This window comes from Mustela erminea, chromosome 1, assembly GCF_009829155.1.
Source record: "Mustela erminea isolate mMusErm1 chromosome 1, mMusErm1.Pri, whole genome shotgun sequence".
Lineage (NCBI taxonomy): Eukaryota > Metazoa > Chordata > Mammalia > Carnivora > Mustelidae > Mustela > Mustela erminea.
In genome coordinates this window covers 143,279,030-143,298,450 of record NC_045614.1, presented here as the reverse complement: position 1 = coordinate 143,298,450, position 19,421 = coordinate 143,279,030, and the positions used below count along the sequence as shown (strand labels likewise).

Genomic DNA, 19,421 nt, shown 5'->3' with positions numbered 1-19,421 from the left:
TAATCCACTGTTAGAAATAACATTCCTTTGTGTTGAGACAAGTTTTTTTTTTATAATGCACATACTTCTAAGAAATGTGGTTCATTATGTTTTTGTTAATATTAAGTCAGATCCTTTATGAATTTCTTAGATGGTAATTACTTTGCAATGAAGTTACTGTGAAATTGTGAATTTTATATAAGTAGGGAAGCACTAATTTAGAACATTGAAGGAAGAATTTTGTTGGAATATAAGAGGATACAATATTTCTTAAAAAGTGGCTGATATTTGAGTTGGAAAAAGAGAGGGAAAGGAAAGAAGTATCAAAAATGTCAAGGTGAATAGACTCCAAGTATGATATTTGTTTAATAATTTTTCCTTGAGCATCCCTGCGTGAAGAGTTTACCATGGGCTTTTTTTTAAGAACCAGTGATATAGTATTTAAAATTATGGCAGATGAAGCAGCTAATGGTGGTATGGATGGGAATAAACTTATTTTCCCATCAGATTAAGGATCATGTATACAAAATTTAACCATGTATCCATGAGCATATGGTGGTATGGAAGGCTGCATTTGGTTTGGTGTTTGTTGGCTCAATGATTAAGAGAATATCCACGAAACCCTTATAAAATTGTCAAGGTAATTCTCTTCAGTGAGGCTTCTGGCTATTTGCATTCTTTAGTATTATAATTTGTCTTTAGTGTCAAAGAAAATCTTTCCTAGGCTTTAGACTTGGCTTTTAGAGAACAAATATTTTTCTTATGTTACTAAGATGATAGGTATTTTTGGAGGTTAGTATAAAATCTTTTTACAAATGGAGGGAGTTGGGATCACGAGACATATATAAATAAAATCTAACTCCCATTAAAAAAGTGTGAGTTTGTTTATAAAGAAATTCCTACCTCACAAACCATTTGTATTTTAAAAATTCATTTTGAAGTCCATTGTGTGGAACCTAGAATACATTTTTCTCTTAGAACCAAATTTTTTTATATAGTGGCTACTTCCCACACTTGTTCTTAAAAGCCTCTTTTATCCACAGCAGTCCTGAAATGTCCATGGATACTAATACCATTAAAAAAAAAAGCTGTTTGTACAATATTGCTTCCTGGAAAAATTATTTTGACTGCCAACTGGGGATTCCTGAATATTCTCTTCCTCATACTTCCTGCAAGTCATGCAATGAGAGAAACTAACGTAGAAAGAAACTAATTAATTGAACGAGAGTATAAGGAGCTGACCCAGAGCAAAGCATAGAGAAAGCAATTAAATAAAAAAAAAGAATAGAGCAATTGTAAGTGATGGAAAATAAATTGAGAGACTTCTAGAAGACATCTAGAAGAAGAGAAAATAATAGAAAATTCGAGAAACAATATTTGAAGAGAGAATTTCTGAGTATTCTTTATATGCAAAAACAAAATGCCAAGAGTTGTTAAAAACATTTTTGAAGGTAAAATTACAAAACAATAGTACATTATAAATGACAGAGATTATAAAGCAATGGTAGTCAAATGTAATGTTATTGAAGCAGAGATAGATAAAGGGAATAGAACAAAAAACTAAAGCCAATCCCCCTCTATGTAGATATTAGATATAATAATGGAAATGGCATTACATATTAGTAAAGAAATGGCACAATAAATTATACTGCATAGTTATTCACATTACCAACACAGTTATAACCACATACAAACAATAGTTTTATGTATTATATGCTGCTAGTCAGCTTAGAAATTGATGAGCTCCCATTTGTATAGTAACACATCTTTGAGGGTCAATTCTGCTTCCATAGGAACTGTTTAGTAAAGCTGAATTTGCTTATGTCTAGTGACTGCAATTTCATTTGTAGGTATTTCCCTTTGGAAATTATTGCACATGTTCAAGGGAATTAAGACTGTTGCAGCATTGTTTGATAGTTAAAAATTGGAGATCTAAAGTTGTATCAGCAGAAATAGGGATAAAGTGTGTTCTACTGATACAATTGAATATTATACAGTTGTTACAAATAATGAAATTAGGTTGTGACTACAGGTGTCAACAGGGACCTTTCTAATAACATAATGTTGTAGGAAGCCATTTACTCAATACAATTTATATAAAGTTTAAAAAACCTGAGGAAGACCATATTTTATTTATGGACAAACTGCAAGAGCTAAAATAATCCTCACTTAAACTGCAGTGTTTTAGATTCACCCTTTAGCCTTTGTGGTTATGCCTACTCATAAGCACCTAAGCTTTTTCAGTAGTAGGAGGTGGCAGATTATGGTGCTGTGGGCAGTCCACCTTTTTTTGTGAACAAAGTTTTATTTTAATACAGGCTGTCCACCTTTTCGTAGATGAGGTTTTGTAGGACCGGAGCCATGCCATTTCCTTTATGTGGATTATTTGTGGCTGCTTTCATGCTGTAATGGCCGAGTCGAGTAGCTGTGGTAGAGATTGGCCCACAAGTCAAGAATATTTTCTGCTGGTCTTTTTAAGAAAAAGCTCGTTAGCATGACTGACACATGTTAGTACCACTTGTCCGTCCCAGACCTTGAGCTGGCTGGTCCCTGGAGATACAATGGAGCTTCGAAGTTCCTGCCTTCTGGAGCTTAGACTAATAGAGATGTAAAATCAGTTCCATGAAATAGTTTATACTCTAAGGAGGAGCTATTTAAAATGCAGTGAAGTGGGAGATAATTTTTTTCTCAGAGGTTGGAAAAACAAATAAATGAGGATAATATGTAAGATATCTGGCTTATGATAGGATTTCAATGTTATGGGTCACTCTTTTACCTAGATTCTCATTTGTGACCGTCATCATCCTTTGATAATGAAGGAGGGCAAAGAAATGGAGGGAGGAAAAGGCAGAAGAACATTTACAAGCGGGGAAAGTTGAAAGTATATTAAATAATGAAAAAGAGGAATGTCTCCCTTTTTGAAGTTTTTTTACTGGTTAATACAGAATCAATAAAACTATTTTTGAAATAGATCTTTTTTTTTTTTAAATTAAAGCTGTAAAGTGAGGATGCGTTAGTGGCTCAGGCAGTTAAACATCTACCCACACCTCAGATGATGATCTTGGGGTCCTGGGATTGAGCCCTGCATTGGGTTCCCTGCCCTGTGGGGGAGCCTGCTTCTCCCTTGCCCCCATTCCTGCTCTTGCTCACTCTGTCTTTGTCTCAAATAAATAAAATCTTAAAAAAAAAAAAAAGATGTAAAGCAGTCATTTTTACCAAGAACCTTGATTTCCTAGTGCTGCTAACTCTAAACGAAGTGAGTAAGATTTCTTAAATTGTTTTGCTTGAACTGTCATGCTAATGTTTTCTGGAACATATATGCCTATAAATTGTAAATGTAAATATGGTTTATTTATAGTATGCCAAGTAATGTTTTGAAAAAAATCCTCTTTTCTATGAAAGAATACATTACCTTCATGGATTCTTAAGGTTAAATAGTGTAGATAAGTTGTTATCGTAATTACTACCATTTTATTTATTGAGTTCCCAAGACCTGCTCAGTCCTCTGCAGAGCATGTTTAACTCCCTGAGTTGGTCAATCATGGCCAGTAAAGCTCTTTTGGCTCATGTTATCTATTAAGAGGAAGACTCCTTGTATCTGTCTCCATAATAATGATATTTTATATCCAATATATTTTTCCTCTCCTTTACTTCTCTTTGATTAGTGGTCCTGTGTGTTTGTTTTCTTGAGAGTTCTGTTAAGGAAGAGCTTGGTACTTTCCTTGAACAAATGGCTTTCACTCACTTACTGTATTATTATTACCTGGTTTTCCATCTCAGATTTTTTTTTTCAAATTTTCAGTTATCATTTAAAGTCTCAGACTACAAGATTTTTAGAATTAACTTAGGATAGCAAATCATCTCAAAAGGACTTTTTTCTCTTTTCTCTGGTAGAACCAGGCCAATAATTTGCTTTTAGGACCTGAATTTCTTGCTTAGTTCTATTATGTATAGCATCAGAATGATATCTCCTTAACAAAGAAGAAGAAAACTTTCTCATTTTTTCTGACAAAATGTTTGCTTAAATTCAGTTTAATAGTACTCCTGTGGTTTTTATTAGGCTTCATTTCTTTTTCTCCAGTTGGTAAGGAGGGGCAAGAATGGATCCAAGGAGTAATCTCACAGGAAAGTGTTATTACACTGGAAGGATAGAAGGATAGGAAAGCCTTGCTAATGCCATGGGTTGGACAATAGGAACAGAAGCACACCACAAGCAGTGTTCAGAAGACATGCCTCATGAACCATCCTACTTATCTGTGAAATAAAAGCCTCAACTCCTCCAGGGCCACATTTATAACATTCAGTGGATGAAATTTTGAAATAAGATAATACTTGAGGCATTAAACATTTCCTTTCTGACCCTGACCTCAGAAAGCTTAGTTGTATAATTTTCTTCAAAATTGTGTTTCATTGGGCTCCTTGGTGGCTTAGTCATTTAAGTGGCTGACTTTTTTTTTTTTTTTTAGATTTAATTTATTTGACAAAGAGAGAGAGAGAGGGAATGCATGCATGCATGTGGCAGGCAGGAGGAGGGAGAAGCAGGCTCCCCCACAGAGCAAGGAGCCTGAGGCAGGGCTCAATACTGGGACACTGGGATCATGACCTGAGCCAAAGGAAGTTGCTTAACTAACTGAGACACCCAGGTGCGCATAAGTGGCCAACTCTTTATTTCAGCTCAGGTCATGATTTCAGGGCTGTAAGATTGAAGACCCTGCCCTGATGCTGGCCTCTATGCTCCGTGTGGAGCCTGCTTAAGATTCTCTCTCTCTCTCTTACTCTGTCCCTTTCCTACCTCTCTAAAAAAATTGTTTTGTATTAAAATAATAAAATACACTTAGAATTTTAAAATAAAAAAATGGATGTTTAGACTTCAGAATGGTTGCTTTGCCATTGGTGCATGTACAACTATTTATACTCTAATGCATAAACTTTGGCATCCAATTTAAAGTGCATTATTTTTGTCTTGGCGTGATGCAGCCCATATAAATAAAAATTACATGATACATTTTTGACAATTTTGGGTGAATTGAATAAGTAGATCAATTTAATGTTAGCTTAAATTGAATTAACAAATTTTGTAGAACAAAGTCTATAAAGTAGTTGATTTACAAAAGTGTTTTGTTGATTTGATTAAAATGTCAAAACTACTTTTGGGTGTGTATGTGTGTTTATACAGGAAATAATAATAGCATGATGGTTAAGGTAAAAATTTCTAAGGTAAGCCCTATTTCCTCTCTATTTATTGGTTTTGTGACCTTTTGAAGTCCCTCAATGTTAATAACCTTAATATTCTCATTTCTAAATGAGAATTGTACATAGAGAGCTTGGCATAGTACTTGACAAACAATAAGGGCACAAAAAATGTTAGTTGCCTACACTCTGTGACAGATTTGCAGTATATTTGAAAATGAGTGGCAAACAATAAAGCTGTATATAAAAATGAGGTGCTATTGTTATATAATTTTCATGAGAGGCATGTAGTTTTTTTGCACAAGGCTGAGATGGAAGAACCGTCAATCAATGTCATTTACATTCAATGTTTCAATAAGTGGGAGAAAGATTTAGCTATGAGTAATAAAGACATAAAATATTAATCTAAGCTCAATACAAATTATTAGTTTGTTTTAACCTGAGAGCATTAGAGTGAGAAATCAAGAATCAATATTATGTGAGTAGGAAAAAAAGAATCAATATTATGAAAATGTCTCAAGGGGCAAATGAATTCTAGAGGGTATGATCTTATTGAAGTGATTCTAACCTGGATGAAATCTTGGCTACTTTTGGAGCATGTATGTGAGGCAGAGGGTGTGAATGCAAACTTTTTATCATGCTCTTCAAGGCCTTCAAAATCTGGTATAGATAGCTTTCCAGTTTTTATTTGTGTCATATCCTTCCTTATTCTGTAAACTTCACCATTTTTGACCAAGATATGCAGTTTTAGACATCTTTGTTTCTGTTTATCCTAAAATATCTTCTCTTTCTCATAATTCAAATCAACTTGACCTGACATAATGTGTAATCACCACTGGAAAAATCCTAAAGGCTTTTCTAATCATAGCATCTCTCCCCAGTTCTCCCTGTCACAATTATTTTATATCCATTTGTACAAATATGTCATTGTACTTTGAACTACAGTTACTTGTGTTCCTTATTCTTTTGCTTGAAGGCATCGCCTTGAGGGCAAGTTTCTTGACATCATCTTTTGTGGCTTCTGGTCTCCATAACTCCTCAGTGCCTGGCCCAAAGCTTTACACACAGTGAGAACTGAGGAATGATGGTTGGGTGGAGCTGAAATCAGACTTCCTTGAATAAAAATATTTGGAGGTGTAGGAATATGTCAGCTTGGCTTTAACTGGTGGGGATCACTCTTTTGTGATCTTTGATGGTTCCAGAGGAAAGGGACTCTGAAAAGATGTTACTCTATCACCAAAAATGATCAATGGCAACAGATACTAGGTATGACCTAATAATTTTGGTTACACCATTGGTAAAGGGACATCTTACAAAAAACAGTAGCAGCTGTTCCCTTAATGGTACATTACTCCAAAAGCCTACAACCTTCTGAAATCTGTTTACAAACATTTGCTGAGGGCAGAAAATTTTAACACCATAATTTGCAGTAAGTTTATTTATATATACTTAAAGAAACATAGGCCTTGAGCCTCTATATGAGCCAGTGTTCTAGTATCTAACATAACATTTCATCAAGATATCACTGAAAATGTATTTAGAAGACTGAATGTCAAATTATGTTTTGTGATTTCTAGCAATGAAAATTAATTAAGTTAAATGGAATCTTTTATTCAATTTCCTCGTTTAGTATTTTTTTCTTTAGAATTTTTATATTTATTTCAACTGTATAAATATGCATTTCATTTCAAGACTTTTTATCACTTATTGCAAGCTAGTACCTAAAAATAATACATTTTTTCCTTGATTGTTTCAACTGTGTTAATTATCCTTTTTCTCTCTTAAAAAAATAGACTCAGGGGCATGCCTGGGGGGCTCAGTCATTAGCATCTGCCTTTGGCTCAGGTCATGGTCCCAGGGTCTTGAGATAGAACCTTACAGTGGGCTCCCTACTCAGTGGGAAGCCTACTTCTTCCTCTCCCACTCCCCCTGCTTATGCTCCCTCTCTCGTTATCCCTCTCTGTCAAATAAATAAAATCTTTAAAAAAAAAAATTGGCTCTGAGGAACTAAAGAAATTTGTACCTATGGGGTAAATAAGAGTCAAAATTATGCTAGGCATATGAAATAAGCTTAATAAGAACCTAGCAATGTGAAATTAATAAAAAAAAATCTGTATGGGTCAAATAAACTACAAAGAGAAGCAAATATGTAATGCTGATGGGGAAAAGTAGAGGAAAATGGCAAGAAAAAATGGGCTGTGAGAATTGTGATTAAAATAGCATACAAGGGCAAGGAGTTTAGAAGGCTAAAAGATAAATAAATATTGGGTATCAGTAATTCTTAAAATGGCAGAATATTCCTTTGAATAATAGCCAATTGGGACTTCTTAGAATTATATCCATTTATAACCATTTATCCATTTACCAAGTTCTTGCTTTGTTACTGCTATTGTTTTTCATTTTTTTGTTTTTTTCATCCAACATAGTTTACAGGTTTCAGAGGTGATAACTGGTTGTAATTTAATATAAAAAAGTAACTAAAATATAAAATTTCTTTTTTTTTTTTAAAGATTTATTTATTTCAGAGAGAGAGGGGGAGAGAGTGGGGAGGAGGGTGGAGGGTCATAGGGAGAGACTCTCAAGAAGATTCCCCTGAGTGTGGAGCCAAGGGACTGAGGGGCTCCATGTGACGACCCTGAGATCATGACCTGAACCAAGACAAGACTTGGACACTTAATTGATTGTGCCACCCAGGTTCCCTTACAATATAAAATTTCTAAACCACATCTTACAGTAGAATGGTGATGGTATATTCTTTTTCTTTTCATGGACATTCACTAGTTAAGGTAAAAGCATTTTGAAAAGGAGGCAGCATTAAGGTGGGTATTGTGTTGAGCACAGTATGTAAGTGATGAATCACTAAATTCTACTCCTGAAACTAATATTACACTGAATGCTAACTGGAATTTAAAATAAAAACTTGAAATTAAAAATAAAAAAAGTAAAAAGGCAGCATTTTTATGTCTTGGAGGATTCTATCATAGAAAATGCACATTTCCTATAGTATATACTTGGGTCTTAATAAAGCTGGTAAATTATTATTTTTCAGGTGACAACATACAGTAAAGTTAAGAGTATGAGGATATGAGGAAATACTTACAAGAGGAAGCAAGTGAAAAGATTTATAGCATTACCTGTCATTTAAAAAAATGAATAAAAATACTTTATGTTTTTATGTTAGCTCATGACTTACCCTCTTTGGAGAAAAGAATAAAATACAAGGTAATGAACAAAAATTAGCTTTCTCATCTTAAACTGTTCTTCAAAGTTGGGGTATATGTCAAGTTCATTTTAAGGCTACCCTTGGCCTTCAGCTTCATAAAAAGATCACTAGAAAAATGTGTCCAGCAACCCTGAGTTGATGAGACTTAAACTAGGGTAATAGTTAGCAGGCTCTACAAAGAGAACTCTTGGGACAAAGGATGGAAGGCTTTACATGATTTAAAGGGGATGTTGCCCCGCAGGAAACTGGAATTGGTCAGAGTTCGTAACAAAATAACTTTTTTGGTTTGGTGGACTTTGTAGGAGGAGGGTCTTGAAGTGAGCTATTAGGCTTTAAGATATTTTGGTTGGTTCGTAGATTTACCTTCCAAGGCAATTTATCTTCTCTAGCAAGCATCTTGGTTGCTTTTGGCAGTGTTTGTTATGTTGAACACAGAAACAGGGAAATATATTTAGTCCTCAAATTTTTTATCCCAGGAACAATAAATTATGTTAGTTTTGTCTCTCATTGCAAATAACTTCAGATGAACTCCAAGACTGGACATATCCAGTTATTTTTCTTTCAGGATAACTATGCTGCTAGGTTTGGTTTATTCTTTGATCACGATGAGGTCTCAAATGTCTCCTCTCCTCCTCTCATTCCTTTGTTCCTTACAATATTATAGTTTGACTTCCTTTAAAATAGTCCAGCCCCCATTTTTAAATTCATTTATTTGGCTCATCTCGTCTGTTTTTCCAGCAGTGTGCTAGGTGCCAAGTACATAAGGTTGAATGAGCATCATCTTGGATGAGGCAAGCATGCAAGCAAATGTTTATAGCATGCGCTATTGAGACATTTTGCAGAGGGTACACAAACAGGCTTTGGGTGGTTGGGCAAAGTATTTTGTTTTTTTGTTTTTTTTAATATTTTATTTGTCAGAGAAGGAGCATAAGCAATCGAAGTGGCAGGCAGAGGCAGAGGGAGAAGCAGGCTTTCCGCTGAGCAGAGAGCCCAATGCGGGATTTGATCCCAGGACCCTGGGATCATAACCTGAACTGAAGGCAGACGCTTAACTGACTGAACCACCCAGGTATCCCCAAGGTGGTTTTATATAGAAACTAACCCTTGATCACAGTTTCAAGGAATAAGGACAAAGAGAGAGAAAGGAAGGAAACTATAGATTTAAAAAACAGATGTGAAAGTCTGGGAAACTGCCCACTAACTAGAATGAGAATTTAAAATATCTACAAGTATTCCTCTTTTTAATTTTTATGTTTTTATTATTATGTTCAGTTAGCCAACATACAAGTATTATTTTATATAGGAATATTTCATTCTTGCTTACATTTTTTGGACATCGGTCTCATTTCTCTAGTAAAAGTTAAAGGATTTTGTTCATACAAAATCTTTTCATATCCCTAATGTTACCTATATCTGCATGTAGAGAACAGGTAATAAATACTTTGATTTACTCATATATGGTAGCTGAGAAGACTAGGAGGAAAAAATACTGCAGGTTGAATTATTAAACCAGTTTAACAAATTACTGTTACTTTAATAGAATTTTTGGTGGGTAGAAAACATTTGGGTGATTCCCGTAGTAACTCGAGCAAGTAGTTCTCCTTGGCTCTACGGTTTATGATTGTTTCCAACATTCAGGGCCAGATTATTAATAACATCAATTTCTATTATTAAAATCCTAACTCATAAGCATATTTGCCTGATAGTTATGCTCGCTAATTTTGTGTGGAATGTATTGCATTTGTCTGTAGGACTGCCGTAACAAAATACAGCAGAATAAGTGGCTTAAACAATAGTGTTATTTTCTAACACTTTTGGAACCTAGAGGCCCAGAATCAAAGTGTTGGCAGGTGAGGTTCCTCCTGAGTCCTCTCTTCTTGGCTTGTAGTTCTTTGCCTTCTTTCTGTGTCCTTACATGGCCTTTTGTTTGTGTGTGAGCAGCCTTTGGTATCTCTGGGTATCCCCCCTTTTCTCCTCTTTTTATAAGGACACCCCGTTGGATTGGATTAGAGTCCATCCTAATGGCTTCCTTTTAACTTAATTATCTCTTTAAAGGCCCTGTCTCCAAGTGCAGTCACATTCTAAGTTGGAGGTTAGGGCTTCAACTTTATGGATTGGTAAGACACAGCTCATTCCATAACATTAATGTTATGATGTAGTGGCTATTACTGCTTGTATGTTTCTTCCCATGAAGTTTTGAATTAGCTTGTTTCATTAAAAAAAAAAAAAGTTTTTTCTTAATTTGGTTGGGTTGCTTTAGGTTTGTAGACTAATTGAAGGAAAATTAATAACCTTGTGCTGTAAATCTTACATAAGAATAGGTGGGGTTTTCTTTTGATTAGGATTTTTCTGTCTCTCAGGAGCATTGTGTAAATTATTTTCTTAGAAGTTTTTCATTTTTCTTGCTAATTATCATTTAGTTGTATTATCTTGTTTGAATGTATTTTGTATATTCTCTCACATTAAGCTTTTGAAATCATTGTGGCTTTTATTAAAGGCTGTTTTTTATTGAAGACTTATAGTTTGTAATAGTTTTGATGTTTACTCTGTTTTTTCAATTTCTATAATGCTATCATCTGTAAGTAATGTTAAATTAGCCTCTTTTCCTTCAAGTTGTAGGACACATTTCTTTCTCTCTTCTTTGTCTTGGTTAGCTAGAAGCCAGTTATCATCTTCTAGTGTTTTCCTATTAAGCTTGATGTTAGATTTTGTATTTATAAATTACTAGAAAATATCCATCTGTTATATTATGGATGACTTTAATCCAAAATAGTTGCTAAAACATTTGATAAAATTTAATATCTATCTCAGTTATATATCAATACCAGTCCAGGTTTCATACAGTCTTTCTGTGCTCAGACAAAGGGAATGTTTCTAGTTGTAATTTTGTGTGAATGAATAGAGGTATTTAGGTCTTATAAATGGATAAGCAGTATAGTCTTGCTTCCTAGACTCACATGGAGAGCAGTTTCTTGTTCCTTGCTATGTGTATGGCAGATTTAACTTTCATACCTATGCAGTTCCTGAAGTACCATCATATATATAATGGCTGAAGGGCCATCTGGCTTATAATACTTTAATCTCTGCTTTTGCTGTGGGTTTCCTCTGCTTCTGCAGAGGAAAAGTGAATATTTTCACTTTTTTTTTTTTTAAATGTGGCTCTCTATTTTTAATTTAAAAAAGAGTTTCTATTTTGGTGTGGAAGGAAAGATATCTGAATAATGACTCCTTCACCTTGACCCAAGCATCCTGTTCTCTCTCTGTGCACTAAGTTATTAAGTTATTGTGCAGCTTTTATTCAAAGGTGGGTAGCTCTGGTCTACCCAAGAATTTTGAAACAAAATTTTCTCTCTTCAGCCAGGCCATGTAGAATAGTGAAAAGTTCCTAAGCTTTCAGGCCAGTAAGACTTGAGATTGAATCCCAGTTTTGCAATTCACTTGTTTGGTAATCTATTTTAGGACAAATTATTTAACTCCATTAATATCAAGTTTACAAAATGGAAATTATGAGTATGATCATTGGTTTAAGAACTAAATAAGGTAATAAATATTAAATGCTTCTCAAATAATAGGTGTTCAGTAAATTTTGTCATCATCCCTTGATCCCCAAAATGAATTAATTGGAGTGTATATGATAAGTAACTACATTTTAATAAATACTCATTTTACACTCTTAGGTAAGTGAAAAACATTTCAAATTGGGGAATGATTAAGACTAACATTGCTACTTATAGGTTGGAAATTTACTCCTGACACATCTTACTAATTTTGGAGAATATCGTTTCTCGTGTTTTTTAAATAGAAAACTTAATTTCATTTTTTTGTGAGAGAGGGAGAAATTACTATAAGTATGACTGGAAAGATTAATAATACAATTCTCATAGCCAATAGACATAAGCACTTTAGAATTTGTTTCATGTATAACATAGACATGTTAGATTAATGATCCCTAAAACTCTTTTACCTCTAAATTCTCTGATGTTTCTATGGTAATCTAGCTCATCCCCTTCTTCTTGCTTACATGGAGACTGAGTCCCAGAGAATACAGATTGGCCAAGACCACATATATTACCGTGCTAGTAGCAGAATCAACCTGGAAGGCTGGGCTCTTCTCAGCATATTTGAAGTTTCTCAGAGCCAGTGTTTCTACTGAAGACAGGAAACCCAAAATATTTGCATGTCAAAGAGTTGGCTAAACTTTCCACCATGCCCTGGCAACAGTAGACATATTTATCAGAATTGTCAGTTCTCCTTTTTCTTAATATGGATATACTATAATTTATAATTCTATGGTCATTTATATTTAGGGGTGGAGATGGATGGACAGATTCTTACCATTTCAGAATTTTCACAGAAAAATCTTACTCTATAATTTGATTATGACCAAGATAAAATAGTGAGCTAAATCTTAATAAGTAAGTTTATTTACCATTCATTTTGATGTTATTTAAGACACATTAGAAATTTGTAGATTGGCTAATTCATTTTCATAAAATCCAACGTAGGGAAGCCAAAATTGCTTCTTCCATCTTCTCTTCAAGACAAAGTCGATGGAAGCATATCTGTCTGTTTTCAAACATTTTGTATTCAATATGGTCTAACATTTTCCTAAATTAAGTGTGAAATAAAACAGATTGCCAAAGTATGTGACTTATTATCAGCAACAAGGGCAAAACCTAGCAATAATAAAATCTATATATTTTTTCAAAGTGATTTTTCTTTTTACTTTTATTCTCACAGCATCCCCTTCCCCACAAAGAAGAGAATTTCTAATCTGGGAAACTCAAGAATAGAACTTTAGAGTGACTTTTTTTCTATCCTATATTTCCCCCCCCCCCCATATTTCTACATACATGAACACCCATATGCACACAAAACAAAGTGCTCTTCATAATTCTCAGCTGGGTGTTTCTCCCATTAATCTCCATGAAAGAAGGTGCCATATTTTTGACTAATCAAGTTACTACCTGTAGCAACTACTTGAGAGATAAAAATTTTAAAAAAAGGATAACTTTCAAAAGCCATGTTTTTATTCCTGGAACATTCTATTTTGTTGACTGCTTCTCAGGTGTGTGGATCATAGACAAATCTATTTTATTTTATTTATTTTATTATTTTATTTTATTTTATTTTTATTAACATATAATGTATTATTTGCCCCAGGAGTACAGGTCTGTGAATCATCAGGGTTTCACATTTCACAGTACTCACCATAGCACATACCCTTCCCAATGTTCATAACCCACCCACCAAATCCCTACTCCCTTCACCCCCCAGCCACCCTCAGTCTGTTCCATGAGAACAATGGTTTGTCTCCCTTCTGATGCCATCTTCTTTCATTTTTTCCTTCCCTACCCCCCACGACCCCCAGCCCTGTCTCTCAAATTCTTCATATCAGAGAGATCATATGATAATTGTCTTTCTCTGAATGACTTATTTCACATAGCATGATACCCTCTAGTTCCATCACCATCATTGCAAATGGCAAGATTTCATTTCTTTTGATGGCTGCATAGTATTCCATTGTATGTATGTGTGTGTGTGTATATACACATATATATGTGTGTATGTGTATACATATATATGTGTGTATATATATGTCTGTGTATAAAATCTATCTATCTATATATATATATATAATATTCTTTATCCAGTCATCTGTTGATGGACATCTAGGTTCTTTCCAGTTTGGCTATTGTGGACATTGCTGCTATAAATATTTGGATTCACGTGTCCCTTTGGATCACTACATTTGTATCTTTTTGATAAATACCCAGTAGTACAATGCTGTGTCATAGGGTAGTTAGGCTAGGACTTCTAGTACTATGCTGAATAGCAGTGGTGATAGTGGACATCCCTACCACGTTCCTGACTTTAGGGTAAAAGCTGTTTTTCCCCATTGACAATGATATTCACTGTGGGTTTTTCATAGATGGCTTTGATGATATGGAGGTATGTACCCTCTTTGCCTACACTCTGAAAGTTTTGATCAAGAAAAATACTGTACTTTGTCAAATGCTTTTTCAGCATCTATTGAGAATATCATATGGTTCTTGTTTTTTCTTTTATTAATGTGTCACATTGATTGATTTGTGGATGTTGAACCAACCTTGTAGCCCAGGGATAAATCACACTTGGTTATGGTGAATAATCCTTTTAATGTACTTTTGGATCCTGGTATTGACTAGTATTTTAGTGAGAATTTTAGTGAATTTAGTGAGAATTTTTGCATCTGTATTTATCAAGGATATTTGGTCTGTAATTCTCCTTTATGAAAAAGTCTTTTTCTGGTTTTGGGATCAAGGTAATCCTGGCCTTGTAAAATGAGTTTGAAAGATTTCCTTCCATTCTATTTTTGGGAACAGTTTCAGGAGAACAGGTATTAATCTTCTTTAAACGTTTGGTAGAATTTCCCTGGGAAGCCATATGGCCCTGGCCTCTTATTTGTTGGGATTTTTTAAAAAAATGTTTTATTTATTTATTTATTTGACAGAGAGAGAGAGAGAGAGAGAGACAGAGAGTGATCACAACCAGGGTGAGGAGGAGAGGAAGAAGTAGGCTTCCTGCCAAGCAGGGAGCCTGATGTGGTCCTCAATCCGAGTACCCTGGAATCATGACCTGAGCCAGAGGCAGACACATAAGGACTGAGCCACCTAGGTGCCATGTTGGGAGATTTTTGATGACTGCTTCAATCTCCTTACTGGTTATGGGTCTGTTCAGGTTTTCTATTTCTTCTTGGTTCAGTTTTGGTAGTTTATATGTCTCTAAGAATGCATCCATTTCTTCCAGATTGTCAAATTTGCTGGCATGCAGTTGCTCTTAATATGTTCTTATAATTGTTTGTATTTCTTTGGTGTTGGTTGTGATCTCTCCTCTTTCAATCATGACTTTATTAATTTGGGTCCTTTCTCTTTTCTTTTTGAAACTGACCATGGGCTTATCAGTCTTACTAAGTCTTTTAAAGAACCAGCTCCTATTTTTGTTGATTTGTTCTACTGTTCTTTTGGTTTCTATTTTGTTGATTTCTGCTCTGATCATTTTTATTTCTCTTCTCCTGCTGGGCTTAGGTTTTCTTTGCTGTTCTTTCTCCAGCTCCTTTAGGTGTAGGATTAGGTTGTGTACTTGAGACCTTTTTTGTTTCTTGAGAAAGGCTTGTATTGCTATATACTTTCTTCTCAGGACAGCCTTTGCTGTGTCCCAAAGATTTTGAACAGTCGTGTTTTTTAATTATTTAAATTCTTCTTTAATTTCCTGGTTGACCCATTCATTCTTTAGTAGGATGCTCTTTAGCCTCCATTTATTTGAGTTCTTTCCAGCTTTCCTCTTGTGATTGAGTTGTAGTTTCAGAGAACTGGGGTCTGAAAATATGCAGGGACTAATCCCAGTCTTTTTGTACCAATTGAGACCTAATTTGTGACCCAGGATGTGATCTATCCTGGAGAATGTTCCATGTACACTAGAAAAGAATGTGTGTTCTGTTGTTTTGGGATGGAATGTTCTAAATATATCTGTGATGTCCATCTGGTCCCATGTGTCCTTTAAAGGCCTTATTTCCTTGTTGATATTTGGCTTTGTTGATCTGTCCATTTCAGTGAGGAGGGTGTTAAAGTTCCCTACTATTATAATATTATTGTCAATGTGTTTCTTTGATTTTATTATAAATTGGTTTATATAATTGGCTGCTCCCATGTTAGGGGCATAGATATTTAAAATTGTGAGTTGTTCTTGTTGAAACAGACTCTTAAGTATAACAATGTCCTTCCTCATCTCTTATTACAGCTTTTTGCTTAAAATCTAATTGATCTGTTATAAGGATTGCCACCCCAGCTTTCTTTTGATGTCCATTAGCATGGTAAATTTTTTTCCACCCCCTCACTTTAAATCTGGAGGTGTCTTTGGGTCTAAAATGAGTTTCTTGTAGATAGCATATTGTTAGGTCTTTTTGTTTTGTTTTGTTTTGTTTTGTTTTGTTAACGATTTTATTTATTTATTTGTCAGAGAGAGAGAGAGAACACAAGCAGGCAGAGTGGCAGGCAGAGGCAGAGAGAGAAGCAGGCTCTCCACTGAGCAAGGAGCCCGATGCAGGACTTGATCCCAGGACCCTGGGATTATGACCTGCACCGAAGGCAGCGTTTAACCAACTGAGCCACTCAGGCATCCCTGTTAGGTCTTGTTTTTTAATTTATTCTGATATCCTGCATCTTTTGATTGGGGCATTTAGCCCATTAACATTCAGGATTACTATTGAAAGATATGAATTTAGTGCCATTGTATTGCCTGTAAGGCGACTATTACTGTACATTGTCTCTGTTCCTTTCTGGTCTACTACTCTAAGTCTCTCTTTGCTTGGAGGACCCCTTTCAATATTTCCTGTAGGGCTGGTTTGGTGTTTGTAAGTTCTTTTACTTTTGTTAGTCCTGGAATCTTTTTCTCTCTACTTCTATTTTTAATGATAGCCTAGCTGGTTATACTATTCTTGGCTGCATGTTTTTCTCGTTTAGTGCTCTGAATATATCATGCCAGTTCTTTCTTGCATGCCAGGTCTCTGTGGATAAGTCTGTTGCCAATCTAATATTTTTACCATTGTATGTTATAGATTTCTTGTCCCAGGCTGCTTTCAGGATTTTCTCTTTGTCACTAAGACTTGTAAATTTTACTATTAGATGATGGGGTGTGGACCTATTCTTATTGATTTTGGGGGGGGGTGTCTCTGTGCCTCCTGGATTTTGATGCTTGTTCCCTTTGCCATATTAGGGAAATTCTTTACAATAATTCACACCAATATACCTTCTGCCCCCCTCTCTCTTTCTTCTTCTTCTGGAATCCAAATTACTCTAATATTGTTTCATCTTATGGTGTCACTTATCTCTTGAATTTTCCCCTCGTGGTCCAGTAGTTCTTTGTCTCTCTTTTGCTCAGCTGTTTTATTCTCTGTCATTTGGTCTTCTATATCACCAATTCTCTCTTCTGCTTCATTTATTCTAGCAGTAAGAGCCCCCATTTGTGATTGTACCTCATTAATAGATTTTTTTTCTTCAACTTGGTTAGATTTTAGTTCTTTTATTTCTCCAGAAAGGGATTTTAGTTCTCCAAAAAGGGATTTCCTCATATCTTCCATGCTTTTTTCTGGCCAGCTATGATCTTGATAATCATCATTCTGAACTCTAGTTCTGACATCTTATTAATGTCAGTACTGATTAGGTCCCTAGCCATCGCTACTGCCTCTTGTTCTTTTTATTGAGGTGAGTTTTTCTGTCTTCTCTCTTTATCCAGATAAGAATAGATGAATGAGAGAAGAAAATACTAAAAGTGTAGCAACAAACCCAGAAAAATATACACTAATCAAATTGGAAGACACTGGAAACTGGGCGTGGGGGATAAAAAAGGAGGGGAGGGGTTTTATAAATATAAATATAAATATATATATATATATATATATATATATATATATATATATTTCAATATCACAGACTGGTGAATAGAACAGAGCCACACACTTGATTTTGGGTGTATTTTGGTCTGTTAGAAGAATCTACCTTCCCAATTTTTAAAGAAGGAAATATATATATATGAACAAAAATAAGGGTAAACACAATGAAAGGATGGAATATGACTGTAATGACAAAATTTTTAAAAAGATTCTAAAAAAGGAATTGCTAAGAACTTAGTTGAAAAAAAAAAAAAGACCAAAACAAGAAGGAAAGAATATGATCATGCTGGAGATCTGAACAATGCCATGTGCTAGATTTAGGGTATATTTTGATCTGCTAGAAGAAACTGTATCCCCAAATTTTAATGAAAGAAAAACCTATATGTATATAAAAAAATAAGGTTAAATACAATGAAGGGATAGAATATAACAATGAAAATTTAAAAAGATTTTTTAAAAACGTATTGATAGGATAAAATATTTAAGAAAGATTAAAATAGGAAAGAGAAAAGAATTTAAAAAATAGAAAAAGAAAAATATAAAATTAAAAAAATTAATCTGTAGGACTTAAGAACCGTGGGTAAAAAAACCATGAATTCTATATGTTCTATGTGTTGCCTTCCCCTAGTTCTGGAGTTCTGCATTCTCAGTGATTGGTGATCTCAGTTCTCAGTTCTCAGTGATCGGTCTTGGCTGGATGTTCTTGCTTATCTTCTGCTGAAGGGGCCTGTTGCAGTGATTCTCAAATGTCTTTGCCTGAGGTGGAATTACATCACCCTTGCCAGGGGCCAGGATAAGTAACCTGCTTGGTTTTTGTCTTGGGAGCTTTTTTCTCCTGAACATTTTCTGTACAGCTTTGGAGGATCGGGATGAATCAGCAGCCTCCCAATCTTTGGCCAGGAGGATCTGAGAACTCAGAGCCCCACTCCTCAGTGCACTGCCAGAGAAAAGTAATTTATCATTCCTGTCTCCCTGGTATCTAGCCACACTCTGTGCTCACCTGGCCTGTGACAGAGCATTTCTATCTTTGGCACATGGCTCTGTTTGGAGTCTCCAAACCCAGCTGATTCCTGCAGTGTGCTCCTGTGCTGCTTCTCCCAGATGAGGAAGGATGGGGTCTCCCCAGATCTGCCACTTTTGGGGTCCCTGCTTGAAGAGCAATGAGCCGACTGTGCTTTGGATCATGGTTTAAGGCAACCCCGAGCTGAAGGCCCACAGCTGGGCTCCATCTCTGCAGCCAGCTTCCCTGCTCCAATACCTGGGAATTCTGCCACACTCAGCCATCCCCAGTCGTTTTGTGACCCTGCATGTCCTGAGACCACACTGTCCCCGTGAGGTCTCTACGTCCTGCTTAGCCTCTGAAGCGATGTCCCTCAGTGGAGAAGACTTCTAAAAGTTTTGATTTTGTGCTCTGTTGCTGTACCACTTGCCAGGAGCTGGCCCCTCCTCCTGAAGTCTATCTTCCTGTTGCTTTAGATTTACTTCTCTGCACATCCTACCTTCCAGAAAGTGTTTGCTTTTCTGTTCTTAGAATTGCTGTTCTTCTTCTCTTTGATCTCCTGTTGAGTTTGTAGGTGTTCAGAATGCTTTGGTAACTAT

General features: G+C 35.4%; 1 long non-coding RNA gene across 1 annotated transcript; it reads right to left on the bottom strand.

Annotated features, from left to right (window-relative positions):
* Window positions 1-8,452: 8,452 nt before the first annotated feature.
* LOC116566853 lies at window positions 8,453-15,865 on the bottom strand. Its single transcript, XR_004276029.1, has 3 exons — window positions 15,745-15,865; window positions 14,353-14,355; window positions 8,453-8,466 (listed from the first exon to the last, which is right to left on the bottom strand). It is a non-coding gene; the product is annotated as an uncharacterized LOC116566853 (long non-coding RNA).
* Between the last annotated feature and the right edge of the window lie 3,556 nt (window positions 15,866-19,421).